Genomic DNA, 13,727 nt, shown 5'->3' with positions numbered 1-13,727 from the left:
CTGAACTTTATTCCTTTCTTTTATCTAAGAAGACGAAGAGCAGGGTGGAAAGGCTGGAAGCGGTCATAGCAGAGCGAGAACAGAGATGGTAGGCAAAATTGAGTTCTTGCTTTTTTAAGATAAAGCAAGAGGTGTTTCCTTCCACCTCAGACAGTGCGGCTCGTCCATATACTTCTGTTTCCCTCTTGTGACAACCTCAGGGGCCACGTGCTCCGTATCCTATCACTACAAGCCAGAAGCCGGCCCACCTCGCCCACCTCGGACTTTGGTTGGACCGAGTCACTGAAATTTAGAGTCATCCCTTATGGTCACCCGTATTACTGATGACAAGTCACTTCCCAGCCTTGGGGGTCCTGATGTTGGAGAGCGAATGAGCTGTTTCTGAGAGACGTTGAACGGGCATTGACCAGCAGGCCAAGTCCTCTACCCCAGATTTGGCCCCTCCAAGTTGGTATCTTGTGTGGCCGCCATCGTCAGGTCATGGAAGTTTGAAATACGTCCATAAATATGATGTTTTTTGAAGGAGCGTCATCTTTGGAGCCCAGTGTGGGGAGGCCTACATGGAAGAGGGAACAGCCCCCGCTCACACAACTTAGTCCTCCCCTTGGAATAAGCACACAGCAGATATTTATTGTGGCCTATTTTGCTCTGCTGAAATGCTCCACGAACCTCATGGAACAGCACCGAAGAAATTCTACCAGCGAACATTATTTTGAAGATCTCCTGTTTTGCATGTGCATGCTATAATTTAACAACCATTGTGTTTTTCCACTCCATTCTATGGACACCGGATACTTAGATACAATTCAATACTTAATTATGTGGTGAATGTCCTTCGTTGTAAATGCAATTTTTTATTTATTTATTTTTTGGTGGAACGCTCTTGAGGGAGATTTTTCTGTGTGTACGTGTGTTCTCCATAGAAACAGTTCTTTTTTTTCAAGGGGAGTAAATACTGAGGAAAGAGGAATCTCTCAGAGGTCTGAAGCCAGGAATGTCTGTTGGAGTTAATGATAGTTTTCCTTCCCAACCCCCACAAATAGCTGAGGTTGCACAAGTGATGTGTGGCGCGATTAGGGTTTACTGAGCACAAGGCACAAGACATTTACAAAGTTTGGGCAGGAAACACTCTCTATGCAAACATTCTATACTTTTTCCCACACGAATCTGGGGAGAGGGTATCTGGACCCTTGCTTTTTTTTGTGGATGGACTCTGCACTGGTCTGTGGAATTCCCACTCAGTTACAAGCCAAAGCTCGACAATCCGATGCTCAAAGAGCCCGATTCTTTTCATATTTAAGATCGATCAGCCCACGGGGTCTACCCAGTCATACTGTTGGGGGGTGCTGAGCTGGTTTTTCAATTCTCAGAATAATCTAATACAATCATCTTTGTGGTTTAGATGGCGGAGGAACCGTCCTTTGAAAAACACAGCGGAAAAAAAGGGGTACTCAAGACATAACTGGTTTAGTTTCCAAAGGTAAATAGGCAAGAAGCTCATGATTTGGGAAGCTGGTGAGCTTATCAAGCTTCCGAAATGGATGGGGGTTGGGGTCAGGATGCCAGAAACACGCTGTCTTCCAGCAGCAAGCAAGTGTTCTGAAACACGAATTTTATTTTAAAGTTTTATTGTTAAAAACATACGTCAAGAATTTTCAAAGTGGGCAAGGTTCACATCCAACACTGCTGGCAATGGAATTTTTGTTTAGTTAGAGGAAAAAGATGCGTAAAATCTTCTGTAAAAATTGTCACAGGTGGAGGAAAAGGGGCTTTACTTCAGAGTTTCCAGGAGTAAAATATTGATTTCAAAAACATACCCACTTGGAGGTCCTGTCATGGCTCAGTGGTAGGAAACCCAACTAGTATCCATGAGGACTCGGGTTTGATCCCTGGCCTTGCTCGGTGGGTTAAGGATCCAGTGTTGCCATGAGCTGTGGTGCAGGTCGCAGATACTTTGGATCCTGCATTGCTGTGACTGTGGCAGAGGTGGGGGGCTAAAGCTCCAATTGGACCCCTAGCTTGGGAACTTCCATATGCTGCAGGTGCAGCCCTAAAAGGCAAAAAACAAAAACTGCACCCACTTGCCCTCCGGAGGACTGTTGTTCTGTACAGCAGCAATCTGGATTTGTTTTGCCTTTCCAGCTGTCTCAGGGCTCCAAAGCCCCGGGTCTGCCAGGGCTCCCCTCGGCTCCTCCACTCACGCGCCTGAGGACCCAGGGGATTTGGCTCAGGATAAAATTGCCTGGATGATGCCGGGTTGGTGAAGGGAGGGATGGAAACAGAGAGGCTAATGTCATTAGGTCTCAGTTTGTGCCAAGGAATTTTTAAGTACTGTGTAAGTCTTAGCTCCCTCCTCCTCAAAAAAAGTCCCCAAAGAAGGGATTATTATGGTTGTTCTCCTTCGGCTGATGACGATTTGAGATTTTGAGTGTTATTAACTTTGTTTTAAAATTGAAGTGATGGGGAGTTCCTGTTGTGACTCAGCAGGAGCCTACACAGTGTCCTTGAGGTTGTGGGTTCGATCCCTGGCCTCAGTCAGTGAGGTAAGGATCCAGCATAGGTCACAGATGCAGCTAGGGTCCAGTGTTGCTATAGCTGTGGTGTAGGCCTCGGCCGAGGCTCTGATTCCACCCCTTGCCTGGGAACTTCCGAATGCTGCAGATGCATCCATCAAAAGAAAAAAAAAAATCACAACTATAAAAAACAATAAAAAATAAATGTGGTTTGCACCCTGAGAAAATCCATCATCTCCTGCATTTAGGCCACTGGAAAGTATGTGGAAACGGGATGATTTTCACTTATATAACCAACATATAGGGCTTTACAGGTTTTCTCCAGAGATGGCCACATCCGCAACTGCTCCCACGTCTCTCCTCCTGGAAGAGGTGGGGTCTGTTTCCTCTCTCCTTGAATTTGGATTGTGCTTGAACTTGACGCACTTTCATCAATAGACAGAGGGCCAGTTTGCAGCCTAGCTCTTAAGAGAACTAGAAGATTCCTCTTTGCTCTCTTAGAGCCCAGAGCCACAGTTTAAGAGGGGCAACTACCCTGAGTGAGAGAGAGAGAGAGAGACCCAGCCAGCCCACACCTATTTCAGTCACCCCAGATGAGGTGCCAGACATGGGAATGACACCACCTCGGGCCTTCTGACCCTAGTTGACCTCCTCACTGAATTTGATGTGACCCAGCTGAAACCAGGTAAAGCAAAAGGACCAGCCAGCTGAGCCCTGCCAACCAATGGAATGATAAGTGTTAAAACATTGCTGTTTTGAGCCACTATGTGTTGGGATGGTTTGATATAGAAAAGTACAACTGAGACAGGTGTGTGCCATGTACTCGGCATCCTGCTAGCACGTAACATGTATTGATTTCAATAAATACTGGTAAAGATGTTGACTGCCGTTGCTGAGCATGAGGGTTCAAGAGTAAACACAGTTGGGAGGAAATGCCTTGAATTCTGTAATGAACCCTCCCCACTCCCATCCTTGGAGCAGTTTCAGGGTAGTAGCCAAGATGGATTACCAAGAGTCAGGACTTCTCTTTGGAAAGGACTTCAAGGCATGGGGAGGGGTGACTTTCAGTCCAGCTCCTGCCAGAATCCTTCCCACTCAAACATGAGTTCCAGAGCGAAGCTGTCTCTGGGTTTTCTATCTAATGACCTAACACCATGTCTGGTCTGAAGGGACATCAGTGGATACCATGTACATTATGTCAACTACTCACCATCACTAGTTGTCTGCCTTCCAACATTTATTTAAAAAAACCACCGCAATAGCCTGGCAGGGCTTGGGCTTGGCAATGACTCTAGCTGGTGGTTAATATTCTCCATTTTAACCCCGGATTAGGCTATAGATTTCAACAACAACAATAACAGCAACAAGGACAAATATTTCCCTGGGAGGTTGCTAAAAAACAAACCTCCAAATAGAACATTTGCATTTATTTTCAGAGAGAGCAACCAACAGTCATGCTTTATAGAGTCTTTTTGTTTGGAGAAGGTCTTGATTAAAAGGTATATCTCTTCCTTTTCTACTAGAAAAATCCCTTTGGTGGGCACACGAAGTAGGCCTTTGGATAGTTCTTTCAGGCCTCCAGGAAGCCTTGGGATAAATTGCTAAGTCACTGTTTGGTAGATGATGGTTTGATGGCCTAGCGATCATTTGAGTCCCTACAGGTAGACAGCTGTTAACTATCCCTGAGCTCCTCTGGCTCCTGGAAATAAACTGAAGATGAAGCTGTTTGCAGCTGCAGTTGACAGAGCTGCCATCTGCTTCGCTCCCTGGAAGCTCTGAGCCAAGGACTTTGTGTCTGAGTGCTTCACAGCAGAGCGGGCAGTTTTCTGTAGGGAGCTGGCTTGAAGGTCACCTCTCCCATCTCCAGAAGGCACTTCCAGAAAGAAGCAAGCGGCAGCCCTGACCCTTTGTCTTCTCTCTCAAACGCTGTTCCACAACTGCTCCCAGGACAGAGGACATCAGAGAATTCAAGAGAACTTCTCTTTGGCATATGGGCAGTGTGGCCACTTAACCCCACTTCAAACTCTCTCTCCCTTGAAGTATATCCACTGTGCATCCTACTCTTTGGATGTTTCCCTTTGGGCCACCACCTCTCATGGAGACACCTCTTTCTCTGACTTTCAAACACAGCAGCACCAGAGTGTTGGCAAACCCAAGTGCACGTGTCCGATGCCCCGTGAGGCCCGACAAACTGAAGTGTGTCGGGGAGCAGAGAAAGGTTAATCACAGGGACCAAGCAAGGAGAACAGGTGGCTTGTGCTCAAAACACCCAAACCCCTTGATGTGTTTCAGGGAGGTTTTTATAGGCAAAATTTTTGAGGCGTTCCTACTGTGGCTCAGCAGGTTAGGAACCCAGCTAACATGCATGAGGATGCAGGTTCGGTCCCTGGCCTTGCTCAGTGGCCTAAGGATTCAGTGTTGCCGTGAGCCGTGGTGCAGTTCACAGATGTGGCTTGGATCCCGTGTTGCTGTTCTGGTGTAGGCCAGAAGCTGCAGCTCTGATTCAACCCCTAGCCTGGGAACTTCCATGTATGCTTCAGGTGCAGCCCTGAAAAGAAAAAAGAAAAGAAGAAAGAAAAAACATTGATGAGTAGGAGGGAGGTCTGTGTAACCTTCTGATGAGTAGGTCCCAAGGTGTGTTCTAGGAACCATCAGCCTTCTAGTTCCAACCATTCTGGGGTCCTCATGCTTGAGCTCAGCCTAAAGTTACCTCCCACCACCTAGGTGGGGGCCTTCGTTCTTAGAGAAGAGCTCAGAGGTAGGTATCACATTGTTAGGCACATCCGGGGAGGGGGACCGAGGACCTGGCCCCATCCCTGCCCTGTTGTTCCTTTCCGCGTTCCCTCTCAGCCCTAGGCAGTAACTATTTGAATCTGCTCTTTGGAACTCAGGGAAGGTCTAAGGGGCTGAAGCCTTTTTCCTAAGAGCAAGAGATGGGGGACTCCAAGAGGTTTTCTTTGCTACTCCTCAATCTTGAGGGGAACATGTTTTGGGCAAGAAAGGGAGTAACACATTGTTTTGGTTTGTTTTTTTCTTTGCTTTTGAGGGCTGCACCTGCGGCACATGGAGGTTCCCAGGCTAGGGGTCGAATCAGAGCTACAGCTGCTGGCCTATAGCCACAGCCACAGCAACGCAGGAGCCAAGCCTCATCTGTGACCTATGCCACAGCTCACGGCAACACCGGACCATTAACCCAATGAGCGAGGCCAGGGATCAAACCTGCATCCTCATGGATACTAGTCAGGTTCATTACCACTGAACTACAACGGGAACTCCCAGGAATAACATTTTGGATAGAGAGGTCAACCATAAACTGCACAGAGGCACTCGGTTTTAGCAGGACTCAGTTTCAACAAGACAGCCTCTACTCCGCTTTTCTTTTTCTGAATCTTCATTGTTTGAAGTAACCGTTTCACCGCCTGCCCTCCATCTGCAGCCCAAGCCACTACACCGGGTTTCAGTATTGTATCTCTAACTGCAAACTAGAGGTCTCTTACTAGACTGCCTACTTGCCAAAATCAGCATTCCTAAAGCAAAACCCATCATATGTCTCCATAAACAATGGCTGAATTTGAATTTCCCTGCCTGCTGACTCCGTTTTGAGTTGTTGGCCTTAGACATCCTATAAACTATTGCCCGTTTACTTCCCAAGCCTAATATTCCAGCCATAGACCCAAACACGTCACCACCCGCATTCTGGGCATTTGCAAGAATCTTCCGGTTCTCCGCCTCTCTCTTGTTTTGATTTCCTAAGACGTCCTGTGCCCTGCTCCCGGGAGGAATCGTTCTAATGCAGTTCTCCTTTTTATATCTCCATTCGAAACCCCCTCTGTGTGCCTCACGTTCAGTATAAACGCCCTCACGGTGCCCTGCAAAAAGTGTTTCGCATCATGGCACCCACCCACCTATCTGGCCTCATCCCCAGCCCAGGTCTAGTATTGACATAGGTACGGACTGAACCATTGGGTTGAACAGTCCCCGAAGGTGCCATGGATGGGAACTCCAGTGTGGATGTCATTTCCCGGCCCTGTGCGATGCCAAGGACCTGAAAATGCCACGTACACGTCTTCCTTCGAGCCTCGGCCTGCGCTGTGCGTCTCCTTTCCTTTACTTCCTCCGTGTCTTCACTGTTCCCTTTGCCTTTGCAAACGATAGCCCAGGATTCTTTTTTTTTCTGGGAAGCCTCCTCCCATCAGCCCCCAGCCCAGAAACCTGGAGCAACTTCTTGCTGAAATCATTCTCTGGCACTTACCCTCCTCCGACACTTGTTTCCATTTGGCCATTCTTCATGTGTCTGATCTATTTCTGGGAGTAGAATAGAAGTTCCTAGATAGAAGGAGCGGCTCTGCAATTATGTGCGGCCTCAATGTTTATTGATAATGATGCTTACGATGACAGTTTCTTATGTTTTTCTCACACACAGACCATAGCTCTAAGACATCTCTCTCTCTCTGCTTTTGTAATGTCTGAGCAGAAAGCTTTGAAAAATGAGAATAAATAACTGTGTTCTCCACAACCACACACCCCCTTTCTCTTTAGTCTTAATGCCTAAGTTCATGTTCTAATCCATCGATGCACATCCGTTTTAAAGCAAGTGGCCAGTTGCCGATGGCACAGGCGCTGCTGTCCAGCAGGTGGAAGTTCTCTCCTCCCTCGGCGCTGCTTTCCCCGATTCTCTTTCCATCCCTCCCGCTTCATCCCCCTGCTTGGATCATCCTCTTCTGCTCTTGCATCTTTTACCCTCACACTTTGCCTTTGGCCTTCTCATTTTCTCACTCCAACTTCCACTCCAGGAGACTGGTTCCCAAGCCTGTCTCCTGCCGTGACACATTTCCTAAGTGCCAGACGCACGTCCCCTCCTGCCAGCTGGAAACGTCTTCCTGGATATTCTTCAGACAGTTCCAACTCCGCACCTCTTCCTTTCCCGGCATCCTCCACATCTGTCTCAGTTCATGGCATTGCCGTCCCCTTGAGCAAGAGGTCAGGGGGGCATCATTCTCTTCTCACGATTTCTCACTCCCAACACCAGACTTGCTCCCCTCCAGTTTTTATTCTCTTAAATATTTTTTCTCCTTCCAGTTTCCTGCTGTTGTGTCTTGATCTGGGTCCCCTCCTCCTTTTTTTGGCTTTTTAGGGCCGCATCTGTGGCCTATGGAAATTCCCAGGCTCGGGGGTCGAATCTCGGAGCTGCAGCTGTTGGCCTACACCGCAGCCACAGCAGCTCACGGCAACACTGGATCTTTAACCTGCTGAGAGAGGCCAGGGTTCGTGCCCATGTCCTCATGGATACTTGGTTCATTACTGCTGAGCTGCAGTGGGAACTCCCATCCAGGTCCTTTGCATTCATCAAAAGAATCAACACTACCCACTATAGTCTTCACACTTGGAGGTCCTTGTGGCTTAAAATAACAAAGACTGTTGTTATGGACTCATTTAAATCTGACACGGCTTGAGTGGTCTCCAGAACCAGGAGGCTTTCCTCCAGGAGGTGGTTCAGGATCCATCCTGCTGCCAGCCTGTGACTCTGTCATCTCAACCTAGGCCTCTGTGATCTCTGAAAAAAGAGGAGAGAAAGAAGAGGGACGGCTGATATCTTTCCTGCCTTAAGCGGGAAGCAGGGCCGCTTAGAAATGGAAGGCGAAGATCCCATGGACTATTGGCCAGAACCAGTCACGAGATCTAATGAAACTGCCAGGAAGGCTGAAAAGTCCGGACACGGGGATTTTTGGGGGGAGCACTAAGTACCTGCTATTCTCTTGTCCGAGGCACTACTGCCATATCTCCTAACTAGTTTCTCTGGAGTCGTCTTCTCTGCTCTACCTCCGTACTCTCACTAGAGAGGTTTTCTGTATTAAATTTGTTATCATTATTGTCATTCTATAAAATACAAACTCATCACACCCTCACCTTCAGGACCCATCAATGACTCTCCACTACTCATGGACTAAAATGTATAGTGCTGCAAAATCTGGCTTCCATCTCCTTTTCCAGCTATACCTCCACACCCACAAACCCTTACCTAGAACCACAGCAGACAAACTATTTCCTGAACATTCTGTCCCTTCTCTCACTCCCATGCCTTTAGTGCATATGGTACCCTCTTCCTGGAATATGTGGAAAATGTAAGTCGAATGTGGTTTGACTTTGCTTGGAATTGTTCTGTTACTGTGAACACTGACTGTGGATCCATACAGAAAAAAAAAAAAAAGACCTATAGAAGTGAACAAAGCCAGTTCTTATAGTTCCCCTTATCTTAGGAAAACAGAGTTGGGGCTTCATTTACTCTTCTCCTTAAATTAAGAAAGTAACCACACTTGGCTCTGACCCTTACTCTATGTGCACACCAGTCCCTCAAAAAGCCAGTGGTGAGTGATGCTGCTTCTTTGAAGACAGGTTCCAGATCCCTAATGAGGCTATTAGAGAATAATTTGGAGACACTTAACAGCTGATGAATTTCATGTAAGAACTGGAGTCTTTCCCAACTGGTTCAATCCATGACCACACCAGCCAGCTTTCTCTGCCAGGAGTTTCCTCTGGGACCAGGTTTATATCTGGATGTAGAGGAAGATGAGATTTTTGCTGCTGACACAGCCTAAGCCACCAGGAGCTATGATTAGTCCAACACAGAATAAGGAAATTTCCCTTGGGAAGCCAGGCTGCATGAGCAATAGCCCAAGGAATTAGTGAGAAGGCAGTGTAGCCTAGTGGAAGCAGTCAGGTGTCTGAAGGCAGACAAATCCAAGGTCAGACCTACAAGAAGTCCTGTGACCTCCAGAGGTTACTTAACCCCTCTAAACTGTAGGTGTCTCATCTCCATCTTTTTCCTGGGGTGGTCATTACATAAAGCCACCAAGCTGTGGCAGATTAACTTTGCAGAGATTCATTTGTATTTTCTCTCTGCATCTCCTCCCCCACACGTGTACACACACTCACACCCAATCCAGTCTTTAGACTCCCGAAAGTCAAGGACGTTTTGTTGCACGAAGGAGAAAGCATTGTCTCGCTGGAAATACCCCTGCCCTTCGTCACTGCTGAAGTTCACGGACAAGAGATCAGGAGAGGAGAGTGAGAGGCGCAGGGAAGGCAGACAGGACGGGGAGGGGGAGGGCGGCTGGAAGATGAAAGAGAAATTAATCTTGGACTTTTGTGTGGCGGCGTCCTGAAAAGGCAGCAAGACCTTGGAGGGTGCCTGAACGAAGGCTGAACAAAAGGCAGGAGGGCTCTCAGCCTATGCAAACACTTCGGGGCCCCAGGAATCCTGCCAAAAAGCCAGAGCTGCAGGAATTGGAGGTCTCAACAGCCACCAGGGTAACTTGAGGACAGAGGGCTGGAGGCAACTTGTATTAGAAAAGTTAACCATAGTCAGGCCTGAGAATGAATATCTCTACCAAGCAGGTAGGATGGAGATTGGAAATTTAATTCCAATTGATTCCAAGAAAATCCTGGGAGTTCCCGTTGTGGCTCAGGGGGTTAAGAACCCGACAAGTGTCTGTGAGGATGCTCAGGCTTGAGTCCTGGCCTCAGTCGTGGGTTAAGGATGCAGTGTTGCTGCAAGCTTCGGCGTAGGTGGCAGAGGCAGCTCAGATCTGGGGTGGCCATGGCTGTGGCATAGACGGCAGCTGCGGCTCAGATTCAACCCCTAGCCTGGGAACTTCCATATGCCGCAGGTATAGCCCTAAAAAGACCCCCCCCCCAAAAAAAAAATCCTGAAATACAGTGTTTCTAGTCCTGCCCCCCCCACCCCGCCCCCCGCCACACATGCTTTAGATTAAAGGGTGTCCTGCTGCTTGGGTCAAGTCTCTTGCACTTGAGGAGCTTTCAGTGGAGGTCTGCGCCTCCTCCTCTCCATCGCCTTCCTCCGATGCTCTGGACGTGACAGCAGGTGCTCCCAGGGTCTGCCTGCACCCCCGCATTAGCCCACACCCCTCTTCCCTGAAATTCAAGCTCTTAGCACAGACCAGCTCTTTCTATCCCAGATCCCAGGGAGGAGCTCCCACTGTGGCTCAGCAGTAACAAACCCAACCGGTATCCGTGAGGATGTGGGTTCTATCCCTGCCCTTGCTCAGTGGGTTAAGGATCCCGCATGGCTGTGAGCTGTGGTGTAGGCCGGCAGCTGCAGCTCCAATTGGACCCCTCGCCTGGGAACTTCCATATGGCATGGGTACGGCCCTAAAAAGACAAAAAAACAAGAAAAAATCGGTGAAAGCTTATGGTGCAACATTCCTAAGACAGAGCAACCACTGGAAAATCTCAGAAAGCTGACCCAGTAGAAATACACAGCCGGGCTTGGGTTCAGTATTCCAGACACCCCACCCGCCACCGCCCCACCTATGCTTCTTCCCAGTAGAGACACTTACACCTCTGTTTACTCACTGTGGCCTTGTGCCCCAGGTTTGTCTTCGAGGCAGCCCTCAGGAAGGCCAGACTTGAGGAAGGTGGCTAGAAGGACCACCAGCTTGTCCCTACCTGCACTGTCGCTTTTTGTTCTAGATCAGAGGCCCGCAGACCACAGCCCGTGAGTCAAATCCAGCCCCAGCCACAGGCTGTGTAAATAAGGTTTTCGGGAACCCAGCTGGGGTCAGTTGTTGACCTCTGCTCTCTGGCTTTTGTTCTACCACCATAGCAAAGTTCAATAGTTGCAACAGAGACACCACCGCTTACAAAACCGAAAATATTTATTTACTGTGTGGCCCTTTCCTGAAACGGTTTGCTGATTCCTGTTCTAGATGATGATCTGGTGAGACTGGTCACTCGGACACAGCAACGTGGCCGCAGCCACGCAAGAGCGGCAGCACTTTTCATTTTTGAAGGAGGATGGGTTTCAGCATGAGAGGATCCAGAAATGTCCCTCTCTGTCACACCCACCTCCCGCCCTACCTTCCTAACCTCTTTCCAGGGGACCCATGATACGTCCCTCTTTTTTTTGTTTTGTTTTGTTTTTTCCAGCTTTTTAAGGCAGTATGTGCAGCACATGGACGTTCCCAGGCTAGGGGTCAAATCGGAGCTGCAGCTGCCAGCCCATACCACAGCTGCAGCAATGCCAGATTGGGGTGGCCTTGGTGGTCTACACTGCAGCTCGTGGCAATGCTGGATCCTTAACCCACTGAGCAAGGCCAGGGATTGAGCCCGCATCCTCATGGATACTGGCCGCAAAGGGCTCTCTGCTATTGCTCCTCTTAATTCAGCCAACACAGTCTGTGCACATACTGTGTGCCAGGCTCTACTGGGTACCATTGATACGGAAGCACATAGGTATCTGACTGACCCTGTTCTTGGGGAGTTTACCATGAGTCTTGTGATGCTTCAGGGCACTGGACCACATGACTTTGAAGCCTGAACCTACATTGGCATATTTCTTTTTTTCTTTCCTAACCCCCTGAGCCACAAGGGAACTCCCATGGGCACGTTTCTAAACTTAGGATGGAGAGTAGCTTTAAAGTAGAAAGCCCCCAACATGAGCTGACCACGCTCTTCTAGCATAGATGATGCCAAGAGAAGAAAATAAATCTCCTGTGTCTTTGTCCAGTGTTCTAGCTCTTGTACAGCCCTCGTTGTGACCTGAAAAAATACAAAGAAGTTCCAGCCCCCCTTGGAGTGGATGAGGAAGACTTTGGGACGGCAGGTGTGGCCACAGGGGTTTCTGCCCAGGTCAGGCCCACTGTCCACTTGTTATTTCCGCATAATTACGGTTAATAGCGCCCGTTTTACTCCTCAAAGAGGTCCGGCTTGAACATCCGATCCCATGGTAACTTTACTTATAACCCAAACTCTCAGCCTAGCCACCTGTGTGCTGTTAGTAATTCAGGAGTTCCTGCTGTGCTGCAGTGGGTTAAGAATCCGACTGTGGGAGTTCCCGTCGTGGCGCAGTGGTTAAGGAATCTGACTAGCAACCATGAGGTTGCGGGTTCGGTCCCTGTCCTTGCTCAGTGGGTTAAGGATCCGGCATTGCCGTGAGCTGTGGTGTAGGTTGCAGACGCGGCTCGGATCCCGCGTTGCTGTGGCTCTGGCGTAGGCCGGTGGCTACAGCTCCGATTGGACCCCTAGCCTGGGAACCTCCATATGCCGCGGGAGCGGCCCAAGAAATGGCAAAAAGACAAAAAAAAAAAAAAAAAAAAAAAAGAATCCGACTGTGGCAGCTCAGGTCGCTGCAGAGATGTGGGTTCAATCCCCGGCCTAGCATAGCGGGTTAAAGGATCCGGGGTTGCTGCAGCTGTGTCTCAGATTTGGTCCTGGCCTGGGAACTTCCACATGCCACAAGTGTGACCATTTGAGAAAAAAAAAGGGGGGGGGGGGTAATCCAAATTTTTCTCCTTATCAGTTCAAAATTTTATTTATGTGATTCTGCCTTACCCACACCCAACCATCCTTGCCTGCCCAAAGAAAGACATGCTCTATTCGCTTCAGTGACTGCAGTTTAATTACCAAATAAATCCCCAAGTGCCCAGAATGATCCTGCCATGCGGTAGAGAAGAGCTAAATCTGTAGCACAGCAGCCTATTTCTTGAGCTTCCCCCCCACAGCTTTACGGAGCTTTTGTTCACAGAGACCATCAGTTCGACGTGTTCCGCGCAATCATTTCCTGTTTGCCGAAAGATGAGACTTGTTTTAACTGATGAGACGAAGGCCCAGGAAACAGTCTTTACGTTAAGATCTACAGTGAATAAGCAGGAGGCAGCACCGCCTTGGGAACTGGGAAGCCTTTTCTGACTCTCCTCACTTCCCATCCCCGCATCCTTGACCGCCAGCCTCTCGGGGCTTTGTCCCATCCCTGACTTACTTGTTTCTCGTCTGTCTCCACTGGGGGACCTTGACCGTCTAGTTAGCTGTGACCACTCCTGAATTTAGGACAGTACCTCCCTCTTAGGAGGTTCATAGGAATTTCTTGAGTAGAATATTTACTCTTAACAAATTCCTGAGCTATAACAGCAATAGTTTCTCGCCCAATGGGCCGGGAAGAAGCTCCCCTCACTGACACTGTGATTGTTGCTGACACTTTGTTTTCTTCAGTGGCATTATTTGGCCCATCATCAAGGCCCCTTAAAAAAAAGTGTTATTCTGGACACTTGCTGTGTGAAGGAAGCAGCTGAAATGTGGTCGGAATCCGCCAGAAACCAAATACTTCACAGGCAGGAAAAGAATCAGACCTAATTTCTCCTTGGAAAGGAGCATGGTACCAATCAACTGATCACTCATTATGAAGCAGACAGCATGGGG

At 48.6% G+C, this 13,727-nt stretch overlaps 1 long non-coding RNA gene across 2 annotated transcripts; it reads right to left on the bottom strand.

Annotated features, from left to right (window-relative positions):
* Positions 1–3,889: 3,889 nt before the first annotated feature.
* On the bottom strand, positions 3,890–11,038 carry LOC110257548 (uncharacterized). Of its 2 annotated transcripts, XR_014833325.1 has the most exons (3): positions 10,887–11,009; positions 5,577–8,067; positions 3,890–5,061 (listed from the first exon to the last, which is right to left on the bottom strand). It is a non-coding gene; the product is annotated as an uncharacterized LOC110257548 (long non-coding RNA). The 2 variants fall into 2 exon arrangements; XR_002340321.2 differs by lacking the exon at positions 3,890–5,061 and having other exon boundaries at positions 6,865–8,067; positions 10,871–11,038.
* Positions 11,039–13,727: the final 2,689 nt, after the last annotated feature.

The sequence above is a fragment of the Sus scrofa genome, chromosome 18, assembly GCF_054392235.1.
Source record: "Sus scrofa isolate SSC_HxYL_T2T_F1_AM1 chromosome 18, Sscrofa_HxYL_maternal_Yorkshire_Landrace_v2.0, whole genome shotgun sequence".
NCBI classification, from domain to species: Eukaryota; Metazoa; Chordata; class Mammalia; order Artiodactyla; family Suidae; genus Sus; species Sus scrofa.
This window is presented reverse-complemented; position numbering and strand designations above follow the sequence as displayed.